Genomic DNA, 19637 nt, shown 5'->3' with positions numbered 1-19637 from the left:
TAAGGAGGCCTCCAAACAGCAATATTAACATTAAAACATTTATTCAACATTAACTGGGGGTACAAATAAGATTTGTTTCACCACTCGCAATATATACATTATAAAGACATGTTTCTTACCATTGATGCAAAAAAATGGAAACATTTGATCGCATGCTGTATCGTCCCATCCACTGGCGCTGATGACACCACAATCCGATTTTGCATCTGAGTTGTCTGGCTGTCCAGGCTTCCAGAATGAGAAAATCACTTTCCATGAGTATGTCACTTTCTTACCATGATAATTCAACCACCAAGTGTTATTGGTTCTGTACACTCCAGTCCAGGCCAATGGAGGCAGCACAGTGCTAACCGCTTCTCGTACACTTGTCTGGTCTTCAGTGCTTGCAACCGTGGCCAAGTCAATGTGATACTTTTTGCAGTAAGCTTGTGCATCAGCCCAGGTCTTATTCTCCTGGATGAGGAGAAATTTATCTGAGTTGCTCTGTATGAACATCCAGAATCCTGTTGAAAGGAGAATAACAAAATAGATAGACAGAAACATTTGAAAACTAACTTTGTCAGACCTCCTCGATAATGTGCAACTTAAATTAATCTTTCTGCACCACAAAATGAGTGTTAAATGAGCACTGGCCCGTGTTTGTATGAGTCCACCATACAGAATATTTAAAGTGACAGTGCACTGACCTGAGAAAAGTAGAAAATGAATCAACTTCTCCATTGGTGATGGGTTAACAGAATGCAGCGAATCCTAAACAATGAATGAAAAGAGTTTATTAAATCAAACACATTTTAATAATCTGAATAATTGTTCATTGTGAATTCTAACAGCTGCTCTGACCTATACTGTATATAATAAGTCAACTTTACTTAATAAAAACAAGTAAGAAGTGATACTAAGTTACAGTTAGTCGTACAATCCATAAAACTTTATTAAATCAGTAACGTTAACCTAAAATAATCAAGCACAATGTTAAAAAAGGATTTGTTGACTTAGTCCTTAAACTCTTGACTTTATTTCATACATGCACAAACGTCCTTAATGAGAATTAACAGAGGTTTAACTTTAGTTCAGATTATATTAAAAATAAGTTTTGTTTGAAGTCAATATTATGGTGATCAGTGTTTCCATTTATCAAAATTTTATTCATAAAAATACTTAACAGTTCAAACTCGAATCAGCGAATAATTTCTTACACAAACTGCTAAATCAAGGCTTTATGTAGTCGTACTCTCTACAGTTTATTTAGTTGCTTAAACTTTTATGTAAGTGTGCTACAATAAATAATGGTGGTTAGCAAGGCAAATATTCCTATTTCACTTTACAAAGTTTTTTAAAAGGCATTTGGTTTGTATGTTTATTTTTTAAGTAAGGTTAACTTATTGGACTTGTTCAAGTACTACAGATAAAAACAGTACACACAAAAACTATTTGATTTGTAATAAAAACCTCATTTTCTTACCTGCAGGAACAGTGAAGACTGAAGCTGAAGTGATATGTCTCTACATTTCATGTTTGATTTCCTTATTCCCACACAAATGCAATGTATGTTCATGTTATGTAAAACATCTGTCTTACACTCATTTCCATTCAGATATTCAGATTTTTAGATTTTCCATTCAGATTTTTTTTTTTTCAAAAGAACACGAGGCAAGAAAGCACCGCACATTTTCATGAAATCTGAGTTCATTTAAGTTCAGAAGGCCTGATGGCTCGGGGCCAGCATGAAGGATGCTCGGGCCCGTTGACAGAAGGACCAGAGCCGTGCACAGACCTTTTAATGGGCATGTGCTGAAACTGAGAAAGGCCATATAAGGCAAAAGGGCAAGAACACTAAATATAAAGCTTTTGAGACAATTATTATTTTAATATTAATGACAGTTAAATAGAGAATATATATATATATATATATATATATATATATATATATATATATATATATATATATATATATATATATATATATATATATATATATATATATATATATATATATATATATATATATATATATATGCAGCAGCTTTCTGGACGCACATGCGGTTAAATGTGTCCGGTCCAGCTCCAGAGTCGCACGTGATCCTCACTATGTGCCATTCAGAGATCAGAACACTTGATGTTTAAACTTTAGAGAGAGTTACGCTACTGTGTGTCATACTGTAGTCCATTAACATACATTTGAGGACTGAAAAACAACTTAACATTTTTATGCTGTGCTGTTTGTAATTCATCCTCCATCTGTGTGTGTGTGTTTAAGTGCACTCAGAAGTGCACACATGAAGAGACGCTTTTGAGAAAGCAAGAGAACATAAATCTTTCTGTTCTTGACGGGGCACATACAAACAAAATGATCTTCACAGTATTTTTTTTTCAATAAAACATTTGTTTATCTCTTCGGTTTATGTACAGATTAGGCAGAAACCAGGTCCGTGCTTCTCTTAAAGAGACGGTAACCTTAATTAACCTACTTAAGTCTGTGTCATTAATGTTAATCAAACAATCCAAGACAAAGAGAAAATCACTTCTGTAGCTCCAAAAAAAATTATAATTATATTTAATTCATACAATAAAGACAGTGTTATCATTCATTTTATTTGATTTATGTTCCTGGCAGGGGCGTTGCTAGACATAAAGCTCTACTGGGGCACAGGCCCCCAATGTTTTGCTGACTTTTTTTTGAAAGCCTGCTGTGTGCAAGAGGTGTGCAACACTTCTATACAATGTAATTTGCTTAACCCACTATTCTAGTGCAACAGTTACTGCGAAAGATACATATATACAAGTGTAATCTTCATCATACCTAACATTATTAACATGTTTGGAGGCATAAATGGCATAACATGTTTGGAAATAATGACAGCAGAGAAATCTTTTCTACATTATACAATGATAGCAATGATTATTAACTTATTTTTACAAGAATATTTTAAGAAACCAGTCATTTTATGACGGCTATACTAAATAATCTCAGTCATAGTTACTGCTAACTGTTATGTAAGAGTTAAATATTAGTAAACTAAATATTAATTTCATATCTCAAAATACAGAACAGTATATTACATACATCTGTTGATTTTCTCAGCAACGATGCAATTCTATAGACTTGACAGAGGTTTTCCTGAGATTTTTCCTCTGTTTGAGACCTGACAGGGTGAGGATGTACTGTAGTTTGTCTTACCTCCTAAACTCATCATCTCTCCTTTCTTCTTCCCTTTCCCTGCTTTGCACAAAACATTTCTGATGTCCATCTACATAAGCCAGTAATGATCGAGTCAAAATAAGATTAGCATTATTATTTAGAAACTTACTTTAGTTTCGTTATGCTTTCATAAGCACTCGCGTGGCGTCACCTTTTGAATGCGGTTGTGTATGAGGTGTGAGTTGTGCGCGGTGAACGCAAACGCGCGCGGCCATGGATACGTGCGTGCACGCGTCAATGCGACTACTTCGTCGCTTTTAGAAGCCTAAATTGGGTAACTACTTTGCATAAAGATCCGTTATTGCCGCGATTGTCTTTTTAAAGGAATACACTAGTTAACTGCTAAAATTTTAACTTGAGATTTACACCGGGGCACAAAAGATTTACACTGGGGCACGTGCCCCAGTAAAAGGGGTCTAGCGACGCCCCTGGTTCCTGGTGCTAATTTTGGCCCTTACTTAATGTGCAACTTTGTTCTTTTTATAAATGTTTTAAAAAAATGGTGGGAGGGGGGCCCCTGACAAATTCTGCTTAGGGCCCCCAAGAGGCTCAGGCCGGCATTGAGTTTTTGTGTTTGCACGGCTGTACTGTGGTACAGAAAATCACTTTGTACTTTGATTTCATTTAGCACTGTAGTGTGTGTATTTCTGGGTGTGTTTTATTTGGTTATTAATGCGATGACTTGCCTGTTTACTTTATCTTACTGGTGTGGCTCAGTTGGATGAAAAGTGAGGATTACTGATCTAGGTGGTAATCCATGTTTTTTTAGAGAGCTTTACTGATTTTGTGGGTTTCTATGTTAGTATGAGTTGCTGAAAATCTTGTCATTGATGCTGTAGTTTATAACAAGTAATAAAAGTTACTGCATTTTATATCAGGTGTTGTACAGCAGTCAGATCCAGCATCATCTGAGACTGACATCAAGAGACACAAACAAAAACTATCTGCGGTCTGCTTCCAACAAATTTGGGATGCAAAATGGCCAGACAGCTACAGATCTGTGTTTACAATCAGAATAGGTGCATTACTTTTTGAAAGAATATCTGCATTATTGGTTTAAAAAAAAACTTTACTTTCATTTCATTGCTATTGTGTTGTTATTTTGGAGGTTGAAACAACATTGGTGTGTGGATGTCAAATGGAAATCAAGTTTTTGATGTCAGTTTGATTTGTTATTTTGACCTGTTTGTTTTATGTAAATGTTTGATGTCAATTTTCAGAATAGTTCAGAAATGAAACACATGTTTAACCTTATATTGTTAACTAATCAATAATAATAATTAGTAATGAAATATATGTAACATGTTATTTTATAATATCTAAAATCAAATATGATCATATATTCTTTTGTATATTTTACAAAAGTTGCTGTTATGCAGCTGTTGCCAATAACTTACTGTGGAGTTAAATGCATGTTATTTACTGGCAACAGTTTGTTTAAAGTTAAATGGACATTAAACATTAACAAGTCTTTATCTTTACAGAATAAAACTAAAATACCAGCCTTATGCAAAGCATTCTGGGAATCCTCATCAACCCTTTTCTGTTTTTATTTCTGATTTTGGTTCCCAGAATGATTTGCATGACGTTGTTATTTTTGTTTTATTCTGAGAAATAAAAAGATGATACTAATCTGGCGGATGATACTAATGCAGCTTCAACGTTATTCACACACACAAAAAAAAACGAAGTCAAGGCATTGAAAAACAAAGCTAAACCAAAAACAATATGGGGTGAACGCAACAACCATAACACCAGACAAAGACCCAGGGCCTATACCATGAAGAGGGTTAAACTCAGGGTTACAGGTTTAATTTTGAGTTGACAAAACCAGACCAGTGTGATCAGGCTTAGTCGGTACTACGAAGCTGATCATCAACCCTACCTTTCAACTTTCATCATAAACTTATGATCATGACAGAAGCCAGCTATAAGGCCACAGAGGTCTGGACCTCCGTATGTTTTATATTCAAAAATAATTCACTGCATTGTAACATTCATAAGAATTAAACATAATCCTAAATGGGCCACCACAATGTAAAACACACTAAAACAGTGGTGATTTAATCATTTTTGCATATAAACAAATAATAAAAAATAGCTCCCTCTTTCCATACCAAGTGTACCTTGTCCACCCACAACCCACTCTGAATATACAAATATATACAAACAACTATGAAAGCAGTTCAATATATAATTGTGTTTACAAAGTTTGTGTCACAAGCACTGATCACGCAGGTGTAAAAATTGACCTATCCCAGGCCTTAAATGTACTGTAAAGTAATCTATTAGAATTTCTGTGAGGTTTCTATTGTTTTAAGCAGGTCAGTTTTGGTTTTAATGTAATTACTTGAATACATGTATGCAGTATTCAGCCCTAAGACCACTGGATTGTAAAGAGACCAAAGCACAGCCCAACAATGACTTTGATTCCACATCTTTACTATGAGTTCCTCTTTTCTCAGATGAGAAAATGTGCAGTAAACTTGACTCACTGCATATCCAACATTTGAATCACTCATTACAGACTGTCTACAGACAGACAAAATAATTCTCTTTCATCTTCAAGAAGTTTAACTCGCGTTTGTTTGTTGAGGTCTTATTCCAGTATGTCTCTCTGTTTCAGGTGTGTCAGTAATTAACATTCCAGTTAAAACAACATTAAAGACCTTAAGAAGTTTCAGTAAGTATTAAAAATAATTTATTACCAAATCAATTGATTTTTTCACAGAAATACACAGCAAAGTGCATTTTGACTTTGTGGGGGAAAATATCATCGATGGAACCGGGGCCATGTTAGCAAAAGGAAAACACTAATGACCTGAACAGAGACTTGACAGAAAACTATTTTTAGGGGATTAAACCTCTATGAGCATTTATTGACAACTATTTAAAACTTTATTCAGTTCTTTGAGCAAGCATACACTCTTAAAAATAAAGGTGCTTAACTCAAATTCCCTGCCAGAGATTTTTTGAAAAGTTGCCCACCAACATTTTTTTGTGATTTTCACAAAAGTTTCACAAAATGCATTCCAGGAAAAATTTCTTCTAAAAATATATAAACATACAAATATATCAAATGAAAGAACAGACCCTCTGCTTTCAAGCAAACAATAAACAGACAAACAAACAAAATGGGGAAAAACATTTCATCCTATCTATGTTTTTTTCTCTGCTTATAAACTCTTAAATAATTTTTTTTAGCAAGAAGCTGAAATAATTGCATTTTTGTGAAGGTTTTTTAAAAATGTTGTTTCTTAATTGACGAGATAACTTGTCAGTGGCAAAGAAAGAGTTAATTGGCAAGATAACTCATCAATGTGAGGGAAAAAGTGAAAAGGTTCTTTCACAGCAATGCCATACAAGAACCATTTTTGGTTACCACAAATAACTTTTTGTGAAACAGAAAGGTTCTTTAGATGTTGAAGGTTCTTTATAGAAACATTTAGACAAAAAAAGGTTCTTCTATAGCATTGTAACTATGGGTATTAGGACACTTTACTTTATTAGCGACCACTTCCCTTTAAATTTACTTGTATTTCATATATTTTTTAAATGTTAAATTTCCGTAAAATTTTATAATATAGTATCTAATATATAGTAGAATCAGCTATGTCTGGCTTTCTCTAAAGGGTTTTTTCTTCATAGGACTTTTTCCTCCTGATTAAATTAGGGTTTTTATCCCCAGTTTTTTAACCCCCAGGGAGTCAGAAGACATTGGCTTAACTTTGAGCTCTCTTCTATGCATTACATTATTACTATGCTCGCTAGTATTGTTTAATCCTAGGTTTAATCTGTTTTCCCTTGATTTTTCTGTGTTTTCTCAACACAGTCTCACACCCATGGCGTCAATATTTGACGACACTTGACCATGCGTCAATATGTTGACGCGGAGGGTATACCTTTCGCGTCACTTTTTGACGAACTGGGGACTTCAATACTATTAGGTACGCGAAATTAAACAGTTGTCAACTGACATTGGGGTTAGGGATAGGTTTGGGTAGGGATGTCATTATGTAAATCTAACCCTAAACCGACGCGAAAATGGTAGAAAATGGTAAGAAAATAGGAAAGAGAATTTCGCGTACCTGATAGTATTGAAGTCCCCAGTTCGTCAAAAAGTGACGCGAAAGGTATACCCTCCGCGTCAACATATTGACGCATGGTCAAGTGTCGTCAAATATTGACGCCATGGGGTGAGACTTTATTAACATAAAGCTGCTTTGAAAAAAATAAACAATAGTGAAAAGCGCTATATACATTTTTTTATTATGACACACATTTTAATTATTAACATGGTTAGATATGAACTTTTATCTAAAACAGACACATGCAAAATAGCTAAAACCATACAACAAATACTGTAATCATATAATATGTCAAATATAAAAGCTAAAAAGTGCACAAATTAAGCAGATTATCTTTTAAGTGCAAGTAGTAATTTTACAAATCTTCTTCCTGATTGTTCTGTTGATAGCCTTTCTGCTCCACCTGCTGGTCATTTTGTTTTCTACAGCTTAAGTGTAAATGATAGTTGGGTTAGACTTTGCATTTCTCTTTGCATATTCGTTGTGTTTTACAGTTTTAAACATTTTACTCTGTAAATCATCTGAATTATATCTTTGTGGTGTTAAGCCCTTGTAACAGAACCCAGGGGTGGAACCCTCACAACACCTCACCAAACACACAAGAAGAAAGATTAAATAAACATAATCTGATGCTTTATTTAAATTTCACCAAAAATGCATACAGTATGCATAACTGAGCTTAATTTGAGAATTAAGATATCCTCACAAAACTACAAATGTAAACTACAAAAATAATACACTGAAGTCAATGGTCACTATCTGCTGTGTGTTTACCATCATTTCTCAAAATATCTTCTTTTGTGTTCATTTGAAAAAAAGAAATTCATACAGGTTTAAAACAAAATGAGGATGAGTAAATGATGACAGAATTTTCATTTTAAGGTGAACTATCCCATTAAAAACAAAAATGAAAAAAGAATAACGACTTCAGATTAAAAATAGAAAAAAAAGAATAACAGGATTAGACTAATTTAAGTTTTGATTTTTAATTTAACACCTTAGCAGACATATTGAAAAATTTTAAACAGATCAAGTACTGTGATAATAACTAGTCCTGGTTTAAGCTAATCTCTGTCCAGGAAACCATCCGTAAAGTATAAATAAATGTTAAGCCAAGTGCATACATTTTCTTAAACTTCTTAAAATCATGGAGGTAAAAGAAAAAAACTTCAACAGTGCCATATCCCACAGAATACAGGGTTTTCTGGATTTAGTTATTTAATTGAATGTTATAAAGAATTGGTGTGTACTAAATCTCCCCATCTCTTACCATATACACACTACACAAATTTATTAAACACATGAAGAAAATAACATAAACCTAATAGTGCATAATAACTAATCAATTTCTAAAAGCAGATAAACTGGAAATAAGGAGATAGATAAAACTCTGCTTAATGCAAAACCGCTCATGATTGAGCTTCATGTTTCTTAGAGATCATACGCATTGGCTTGGCTTAAAATTATTGAGCTAAGGTCATTGCAGGGCTTTTGTTGGTAACTGTTAAGACTTTATAAGGTCATTCATAAATAGATTTGTAAAAGTTTTTAATTTGTATTTAAAAATATTGACAATTTATAATATTTTATTCATTTTGATCATAGAAATTTTATTTTATTTATTTTATTGAGCAATTCGAGTTTGAAATTTTTCCGTTAAATGCAAAGCATTCTTTTACAGACTTTACGGGCTGTAAACCCCAAAATTAGGCTATTAATTCTCAAACACAGAGTAAAGATTAAAGCCAAGTATTTCATAATGCTATCACTTGCTCGGCCCAACTCCTGGGCCCTCATTTATCAACAGTGCGTAGAAAATGTTCTATATTTTGACCTACGAATAAAATTTAGTATGTGCGTAAGTACAAAAAAATCGGGATTTATCAAACGTGCGCACGGGGGTTCGTACGCACATTAGTAAGTAATCCTTGATGATAAATCCCATGTGTTCTTAAGTAACATGCTCGTGCACGTTCATGGTCATTAATGAACCATATATGGTGACACTGCACCATGGCACTGCAATAAGGGCAAAGAGAGCGAAAAAGAGTAACTTTACCGACACAGAAATTGAGTAGCTGGTGGATGAAGTTAAATCCTAATAACACATACTTTTTGGTTCACTTAGTGCGGGAGGAATGACTAACAAAAGAAAACAAATCTGCATTGGAACATGTTACCAGTGAGTTTAGTTCCGTTGGGTATGAGAACACTTCTAGAAATAAACAAGTGGTTTGACAATACATTTTCAACCAAAAACGCGTCACAGCACACCGACGTGAAATCAGTGCAACTAGGAGGACAGACAACGACAGAACTTTGCTCGGACAGTCGCATAACCAGCATCACCCCGGTTCCCTTTCAATACGGTTCACTTCGCATTGCGTCAGTTTGCTGACGCTATGGGGGGAAACTCCTGTTTACTCCGTGATTGAAGCCTATTGGTTAACGTCTGTAGAAAATACAGACCAATGACGTTTGAGCCCGCGCGGGGGCGTGGCACACGTCCCTATATAAGCCGGTGAAATACGTCAAGAGCTCATTACTTTTCTCCTTCAGCGCGAACCTTCTCGCTGCTCCGAAGAAGAAGCCCTTACTCGCCGTCGATCCAAGCACTGCAGCGGACTACAACACACCAGCGTGTTCCCCTGCCGCTTTCCGGTGAGCCTACAAAGAGTATCTAAAAGAGCAGAAGCGCGTTGAGATAATGTCGCTTCGGCATTGCGGCTCCTGCCGAGCCCCTTTGCCCGTGGAGGATTTCCACAAAGAGTGCGTCATCTGTCTGGGTCCTGCCCACGCCGAGGCCGTACTCACCGAGGCGGGCTGCGCCCACTGCGAGCTCCTTCCTATCGCGGTGCTGCGCTCCCGCCTCGAGATCTTTAAACGGAAGGCTTCCCGTGCTCTCCCGCCTAAACAGCAGCGGAGCCGTGAAGCTGGAAGACGCCCTGAGACCGAGTCCACGCCGGCTCATCCCCCGCGTGCTCTGTCTCCCCGCCGTCATCCTGTCACCTTCGCCCGTGAGGACTTACGCCCCCTGCCGAGTGCTAGCGGCATGGTTTCCTTTGGGTCCGATGACAACTTGGAGATGATGTCATCCTCTGAGGAGTTGGAGGATTGGGCGGCTTCGGATGACGACGCCCACGCAGCCGCCGCTGATGAACCTACCGAGTCGCGTCCTCACGACTCTGAGCTCATCCGCATCTTGACGCAAGCTACGGCGGAGCTCAATATCAAGTGGTCGCCGCCGTCAGAGCCTCAACTCAGCCGGTTGGACGAGTGGTTTCTGCAGCCCGGGCGCCGTCAATCATCCCGCCAACGGCAGGCGCCGTTTTTCCCTGAGGTTCACCAGGAGCTCACCAAATCCTGGCGTGCTCCCCACTCCACCCGAGCTCAGAGCGCCGTCTCCCACGTCCTCTCCGTAGTGGACGGCGCCGACGAACACGGCTACTCTAAGATGCCGCCGCTCGAGGAAACTGTCGCCGCCCATCTCTGCCCGTCTTCAGCCGGCGGATGGAGGGCTAAGTTGAACCATCCGTCGAAGCCCTGTCGCCTGACATCGACCCTGGCGTCGAAATCCTACGCCGCCGACGGACACGCTGCATCCGCTCTCCATACGATGGCGGTACTGCAGGTATACCAGGCAAAACTCCTCCGTGACATGGACGAGACAGGTCCGGACCCGTCGACCTTTCAAAACCTGCGCAGCGCGACTGATCTGGCCCTTCGCGCCACTAAAGTCGCCACTCAGGCTGTAGGAAGAGCCATGGCCAGCCTGGTTGTTCTGGAGAGACATCTGTGGCTGAACTTGACGGAAATCAAGGACACGGACCGGGTTGCCCTTCTTGACTCGCCCGTGTCACCGTCGGGGCTCTTCGGCTCCGCTGTGGAGGGGTTCACCCAGCGCTTCACTGAGGCACAGAAATCGTCGCAGGCTATGCGGCATTTTCTACCGAAACGATCTGCCTCAGCGTCTGAGACCGGCCGCCCAAAACCGCCGCCAGCTCAACGCCCTAAGCCAACACCAGCTCAGCCCCAGCCGAGAGCTGAACCGGAGGTCAAGCGCCAGCGTCCTGCACGACCGGCTGGCCCGCCTCGACGCCGCGGTCCCCGTCCTAGGATTACGCTGGACCCGACGCCGGCACCGCCTCCCTGAAGAGAGTCTGAGGAGGAAAAGAGGCTCTGGTCCCGCTTCGGCCGGCCCGCCCTCGAAAGTTCTGCGTGTTTCAGTCCCCTCGGGCGCTGGACACACCCTCGCTGTAACAGCGAAACACAAATTTTTACCTTTTCACAAAAAGAGCAAATTTCCTCCTCTGTACACACAAACACACACACACGGCTTAACGTCCATAAGCATATCGACGCTCGCCGTCAAATTTCACGTTTGGCAATCCACCCCCGGTATGCCGGGCTGGATTCTAAACGTAATCCAACACGGTTATTCACTTCAATTCGCCCGGAGACCACCCCGGTTTCGCGGCGTTCTCTACACCACTGTCCCAGACGATCGTATACAGATCCTCAGGGAAGAGGTGCGTTCTTTATTACTAAAAGACGCGATAGAGACGGTCCCGGCGGATCAAAGCGAATCAGGCTTTTACAGTCGTTATTTTCTCGTTCCAAAGAAAGACGGCGGCCTCAGACCGATATTGGATCTACGCGTTTTGAATCGCGCTCTTGCCAAACGGCCGTTCAAAATGCTTACAGCCAGACGAATCATGGCGTTAATTCGACCGGGCGATTGGTTCATATCAGTGGATCTGAAAGACGCTTACTTTCACATTCCGATAGCGCCACGTCACAGGCCGTTCCTAAGATTCGCGCTCGACGGGACAGCATACCAGTACAAAGTTCTGCCCTTCGGATTATCTCTGGCACCACGCACATTTACCAAATGTGCGGATGCGGCTCTCGCCCCTCTCAGACAGAGCGGCATCCGCATATTGAATTACCTCGACGATTGGCTTATTCTGGCACAGTCAGAGAGGGAAATTACTGCGCACAAGACCGTTGTACTCCAGCATTTGGAGAATTTGGGGTTCAAAATCAACCTCCAGAAGAGTTTGCTCACCCCCACGCAGCGAATCACGTTCTTAGGCACGACGCTCGACTCATTAAAGATGCGGGCATGGCTTACACAGGAACGCGCGCTCACGGTCAGACGCGAGGCGGCATCGTTCAAAGCGGGTTCACATCTCCCTCTCACACGATTCCAGAAAATGCTGGGTCTGATGGCAGCAGCATCCCCACTAATACCGTTGGGAATGCTGTTCATGAGGCCGCTTCAGTTTTGGTTGAAAGCGAAAGTTCCGCCCCGTGCTTGGTTGTCGGGCCGCTTATTAATCAAAATCACGTACAGCTGCGTGAAAGCGCTTTCGATATGGACATCCCCTCACCTTTTCCTCTCGGGCACGGAGCTCGGCTCCGTGAGCAGGAGGAAAGTGGTGACTACGGATGCGTCTGCGACGGGTTGGGGCGCTCACTGCGACGGCGAGCTCGCCTTCGGTGCGTGGAACAACCAGTTGTCTCAGCTACATATCAACCACCTCGAGATGTGGGCGGTTATCTTAGCGCTACGACACTTTCGACCGAAACTCCAACATCAACACGTTCTAGTGCGGTCGGACAGTATGACGGTGGTTTCGTTCATAAACCACCAAGGAGGGCTGAGATCTCGCTCCCTATCCAGGCTGGCGAAACGGCTTTTATTATGGGCTCACGCGAACGTACGTTCGTTAAAAGCGACTCACGTACCGGGTGTAGCCAATACGGGTGCAGACATTCTCTCGCGCAATGGTCCGCCGCCGGGAGAATGGAGACTGCATCCTCAGACGGTCGAGAGAATATGGACCGTCTTCGGCCGGGCGGAGATCGATCTGTTTGCATCAGACGAGAACGCGCATTGCCCGATCTTCTTCTCGAGACATCACGATGCCCTGTCGCAAGCATGGCCGGCGTGTCTTCTGTATGCTTTTCCTCCGGTGGCTCTGTTACCACAGGTCCTTCAGAGGATAAGAGAGACGAAATGCGCGATAATTCTGGTCGCTCCGTTTTGGCACAATCAACCGTGGCTCCCCGACCTATGGCAGCTGAAAACATCAGCACCATGGCCAGTACCGCTGAGGAAAGACCTCCTATCTCAGGCGAAAGGGACGATATGGCATCCACAGCCGGAGCTATGGAATCTACACGTTTGGTCTCTGAACGGCAACCATCACGCCTTTCAGGACGAGTGTTAAATACTCTAACTGAAGCTAGGGCCCCATCTACCAGGCGCCTTTACGCTCAAAAGTGGTCTATTTTTTCTGATTGGTGCACGACGAAAGACTTAAACCCTAACACCTGTGAAGTGGAGCATATTCTCTCCTTTCTGCAGGAAATGCTGGACAGCGGTCGCGCGCCCTCGACGCTTAAAGTGTATGTGGCGGCGATAACGGCGAATCACGCCCTTATCGCCGGTCGCACCGTGGGAAAACATGATCTAATCATTAAATTCCTCAGAGGCGCTCGCAGACTACACCCACCGCGACCTAACACGGTCCCGTCTTGGGATCTGTCCACGGTCCTGAAAGCGCTGCGCGGTCCCCCTTTCGAGCCCCTCGAGCAGGCTGACCTGCGCGCTCTCTCGTTTAAAACCGCTCTCCTCCTGGCGTTGGCATCGGTTAAACGAGTAGGCGATTTACACGCGTTTTCAATTGAGCCGTCGTGTCTGGAATTCGGTCCTAACGATAGCAAAGTGATCCTTAGACCGAGAGCGGGATACATTCCTAAAGTTTTGACCACGCCATTTAGAGTTCAGGTGGTTTCACTTCTCGCCCTTCCGACGGCGGACGGCGAACAAACCCCGAACACGCTCTGCCCCGTCAGAGCGTTAAGAATATACACGGACCGTTCTGCCTCATACCGCAAGTCAGATCAGCTGTTCGTAAGCTTCGCACAACATTCCTTAGGTATGCCGCTCACTAAACAGAGGCTATCTAAATGGATCGTCGAAGCCATTGCTTTGGCTTACGCCTCCCTGAATGAACATTGTCCAGTTGGTTTAAAAGCTCACTCCACGAGGGGTATGGCTTCATCTTGGGCTTGGTCTACGGGGATTTCTATCGTTGACATTTGTAACGCGGCCGGCTGGTCCTCGCCGTCTACGTTTGTCAGATTTTATAGCCTGGATGTCCCTGCCTTACAAGCACAGGTCTTATCGGCTTAATGATTCACGCGATTGCGTTTCTGTATGCCTTCACGGTGCGTTGCTAGCTCACCGTCATGGCTACCTATTAATAAATCATGCACAGCTCGCGGCGCGCTCAGGGAACTCGCCGTCTCGTGCTCTATTGTTTATGCATCATGGTGCGTTTAGAAACTTCACTGTATGCGTATTACTGTCTCATATATGGTGCTTACACTTGCGCTCGCTAGAGCTATGTATATGCTGGGTTAGGGCCACATGCAGTGTCTCTCCGGTAAGGGCACCTCAGTCCGTTGTGTATGCACGGCGTGATGGGATTACGTTCCCCCATAGCGTCAGCAAACTGACGCAATGCGAAGTGAACCGTATTGAAAGGGAACGCTTAGGTTACTCACGTAACCCCGGTTCCCTGAAATAACGGGAACGAAGCATTGCGTCGCTGGCCGTGCTACAAACGTCTACGCAGCGAGTGTTATTCGGCTGCGCGCTTCAGTCGAATAATAATGAGCTCTTGACGTATTTCACCGGCTTATATAGGGACGTGTGCCACGCCCCCGCGCGGGCTCAAACGTCATTGGTCTGTATTTTCTACAGACGTTAACCAATAGGCTTCAATCACGGAGTAAACAGGAGTTTCCCCCCATAGCGTCAGCAAACTGACGCAATGCTTCGTTCCCGTTATTTCAGGGAACCGGGGTTACGTGAGTAACCTAAGCGATTTCCACCGACTGCGGAGCGGCTGAAGATCAGCTCCGCTGCGTTACGGGTCCGCACTCCGCCGTCCGCGGACGGGCCCGGTTCCCCAAAACGTTCTTATCGCTAAGTAGTTCTTAACCTATTCCTTAACCTCTCTTAACTCTATGGCACGATTCCCAAAACGTTCGTACGCTAAGTATATCTTCTGTAAGTCACACTTTCGTAAGGTTGGTCTGGACCATTCGTAAGCTCTCTCTTAGCGTTGTTTGAGCGCAAAACGCTATCGCTTTAGAAATCAGCGCAGCACAGTACAAGTCAAACTATGGTATGCTGACAATGATTTTATGTTATGGACATTTTTAAGACTTATAATAAAATATGTTTGCAATGGATACAGGACTATTTATGCAGTTGACTTTATTTGGTATCAGAACTAATGAATCAAAGACGGCGCCGGTGTTTCTTCCTCACTGAAGTCTGTTCCCTCTATGTTTATAGCGTTTTCATCACGTTACATTAATAATATATTTAGAAAGATTTCAATTGGTAATACTAAAAAGCAATAATATCATGTATTCTATTATACAATTAATTAAATATTTCATATTTGACAGTTTTATGTCTTTTAACATATAGCCTGTCTTTTTCTTTTCTTTTTTTCTCTACTGTTTGTTTTAAAATTGTTTCCAAATGTTTCCAAACATAATAAATATATATTATACATATAATATGATTCATACTGTAAAAATAATTGACTTACAATCAAGAACAGTCAAGATACATTACATAAATGCACACAGATACAGTCTTGTTCAAAATAATAGCAGTACAATGTGACTAACCAGAATAATCAAGGTTTTTAGTATATTTTTTATTGCTACGTGGCAAACAAGTTACCAGTAGGTTCAGTAGATTCTCAGAAAACAAACAAGACCCAGCATTCATGATATGCACGCTCTTAAGGCTGTGCAATTGGGCAATTAGTTGAAAGGGGTGTGTTCAAAAAAATAGCAGTGTCTACCTTTGACTGTACAAACTCAAAACTATTTTGTACAAACATTTTTTTTTTCTGGGATTTAGCAATCCTGTGAATCACTAAACTAATATTTAGTTGTATGACCACAGTTTTTTTAAACTGCTTGACATCTGTGTGGCATGGAGTCAACCAACTTGTGGCACCTCTCAGCTGTTATTCCACTCCATGATTCTTTAACAATTCATTCACATTTCTTGGTTTTGCTTCAGAAACAGCATTTTTGATATCACCCCACAAGTTCTCAATTGGATTAAGGTCTGGAGATTGGGCTGGCCACTCCATAACATTAATTTTGTTGGTTTGGAACCAAGACTTTGCCCGTTTACTAGTGTGTTTTGGGTCATTGTCTTGTTGAAACAACCATTTCAAGAGCATGTCCTCTTCAGCATAGGGCAACATGACCTCTTCAAGTATTTTAACATATGCAAACTGATCCATGATCCCTGGTATGCGATAAATAGGCCCAACACCATAGTAGGAGAAACATGCCCATATCATGCTCCATGCTTCACTGTCTTCACTGTGTACTGTGGCTTGAATTCAGAGTTTGGGGGTCGTCTCACAAACTGCCTGTGGCCCTTGGACCCAAAAAGAACAATTTTACTCTCATCAGTCCACAAAATGTTCCTCCATTTCTCTTTAGGCCAGTTTATGTGTTCTTTGGCAAATTGTAACCTCTTCTGCACATGCCTTTTTTTAACAGAGGGACTTTGCGGGGGATTCTTGAAAATGGATTAGCTTCACACAGACGTCTTCTAACTGTCACAGTACTTACAGGTAACTCCAGACTGTCTTTGATCATCCTGGAGGTGATCATTGGCTGAGCCTTTGCCATTCTGGTTATTCTTCTATCCATTTTGATGGTTGTCTTCCGTTTTCTTCCACGTCTCTCTGGTTTTGCTCTCCATTTTAAGGCATTGGAGATCATTTTAGCTGAACAGCCTATCATTTTTTGCACCTCTTTATAGGTTTCCCCCTCTCCAATCAACTTTTTAATCAAAGTACGCTGTTCTTTTGAACAATGTCTTGAACGACCCATTTTCCTCAGCTTTCAAATGCATGTTCAACAAGTGTTGGCTTCATCCTTAAATAGGGGCCACCTGATTCACACCTGTTTCTTCACAAAATTGATGACCTCAGTGATTGAATGCCACACTGCTATTTTTTTGAACACACCCCTTTCAACTAATTCAACTACTTGCCCAATTGCACAGCCTTAAGAGCGTGCATATCATGAATGCTGGGTCTCATTTGTTTTCTGAGAATCTACTGAACCTACTGGTAACTTGTTTGCCACGTAGCAATAAAAAAATATACTTTAAACCTTGATTATTCTGGTTAGTCACATTGTACTGCTATTATTTTGAACAAGACTGTACATCTCAGTAGCCATTAAAACTTTCAATGTATAAAGAATAAACGTATAATGTGATAAAAATGCTATAAAAACACTAAAGGGAAACATAGTGGGAAGAGACTTCCACACAACACCGGCCGCGTAACTGTTTAGTCCATGCCAATTTTTTTATTTTATTCCTCAACCCTTAAACCTTTTGACATTTTGCCTGAAGTGGCTAAATAAAAAAATCGCCTTCCAAGACAACTCATTATGGAGCTGCTAGATCTTCTCAGACCATATTCTCTATCTAACTAGGTTGCTTTGGAAAACATTAATGGTAAGCAATACCTCATTAAACAGAAATACTGCAATCAATTCAGATTGTTAAGTACCTTAACATTCGTTTAAATGTGTATTACATATTTTTTTTAAAGTCAAAACCCATGTCAAGAAGCCGCACAAGTGGCACAACGGGATAAGGAGGGTGGATAAATAGCGAGGGATACTCGGTTCGTCTACCGGCCCGTATTACTGACAATTTGATAATTTAATTAATAGTCTATATTTTACGGATAACTTAAACTATGTTAAAATAAATGTGACTGGAATAATTTGAGTAATGTTCTATTTGTATATAACGTGTTGTCTTTCTTAACGTCGTAATGAACCTTCGCGTGAAGTGGAAAATCAATCCCTGAGTGATCGATCGCAAATAATTCAGCACCTTCACTTGGGACAGCGCCATTGTACGTCGAACTTAGAGGCAGCGTGTTAAGAAGCTTCCTAAGAGACACTTCGGGGAACACACTTAGGAACATCAACAACTTTGGTAAGATATATCTTTTTGAGTCTTCTTAGCACGCTAAGAGTGAACGTTATCGGGGAACCGGGCCCAGATCCGTATTTGTTGCAGAGCGGCTGCGTGCTGAAGTGACGAGGACCCATGAGGTCTCGCAAATTTACGTGATGATCGCGCAATACCTAGTTCTGTCTCTGCCCATTATTCCATTGAATTATGACGTTTTTACAAACCAGCCCAGATCACAACACGAGATCTCGCGTAGACAGAGCAGTACATCATATCCATCCAAATTTCAAAAAATAAGAAGGCTGCTAAAACATTTATTTATGCTCTATCTTTAACGTATTTATTTTAAACTCCCCCTGGCTCTGTTCATGTCTATTATTTGTTGTTTCTGTATTAATGACTTTATTTGTGTGTGTTTGTAATGTTTGTATTGCAAATATTTAATTAAAAAAACCACGAGTTCTCGCGTATTCAGGTATGATCACGCGATAAAGTCATGGCTCCACCCTGCGGAGCTGTCCGGCATCCGTCAAAAATAGAAGCTCTGCGTATTTGTGCCGGAGGGCTGCGGATGGCCGGAGCTGTGACGGATTCGGAGCGCAGTCAGTGGAAATACACACATTGACTTGAATGGAAACCGATTGACTCCGCCGCCGTTCCGCAGCGGATCCGCAGCCGTTCCGCAGTCGGTGGAAATCCGGGGTCATCGGCACGATCTCTGAAAACGCGCTCCCGGCGGAATGGATGATTTGCCAAGTCTTCCAATAATGCAAGATAAGCCATTGCACTGTGTCAAGCATTTGACGGAGCTTTCTTACATAGGGTTTGACACTAATTTCATTAATTAACTTCAACACTGATTTCCAGTTACTTTATTAACAGTAATTATTTTTAACACCTGGGGGTGGATAATAAATAGACAAAGTGTTCTTTTAACACTGGGGATGGATGGTCCTGTGTAGTATCGCTATTCTAAAACTAGATGCTCTGCGTACGCATACTCCGAGGAGTGCGTATATTTACTCACATTTCTACGTATAAGTGCAATTTGATAAATTCCACACTTTGCGTAAAACTGTTCCGCACACTTTACGCACACTTCTGTTTGTACGCACACTTGATAAATGAGGCCCCTGGGGTTTCTGAGAAGGGGTGCAGCGAATAAGGGAGTACTATGAAGCCCAGACAGGCATCAGGGAGACGGCCGAGCAGTCTCGTCCACTAACTGGTTTTTGATGATGCTCTGTGGGTATCGATTTGTAGTGTTAAACCCACTAGTTGGGGGCGG

This window comes from Paramisgurnus dabryanus, chromosome 1, assembly GCF_030506205.2.
Source record: "Paramisgurnus dabryanus chromosome 1, PD_genome_1.1, whole genome shotgun sequence".
Taxonomy (NCBI): Eukaryota; Metazoa; Chordata; class Actinopteri; order Cypriniformes; family Cobitidae; genus Paramisgurnus; species Paramisgurnus dabryanus.
Note: the sequence above shows the minus strand (reverse complement) of the source record.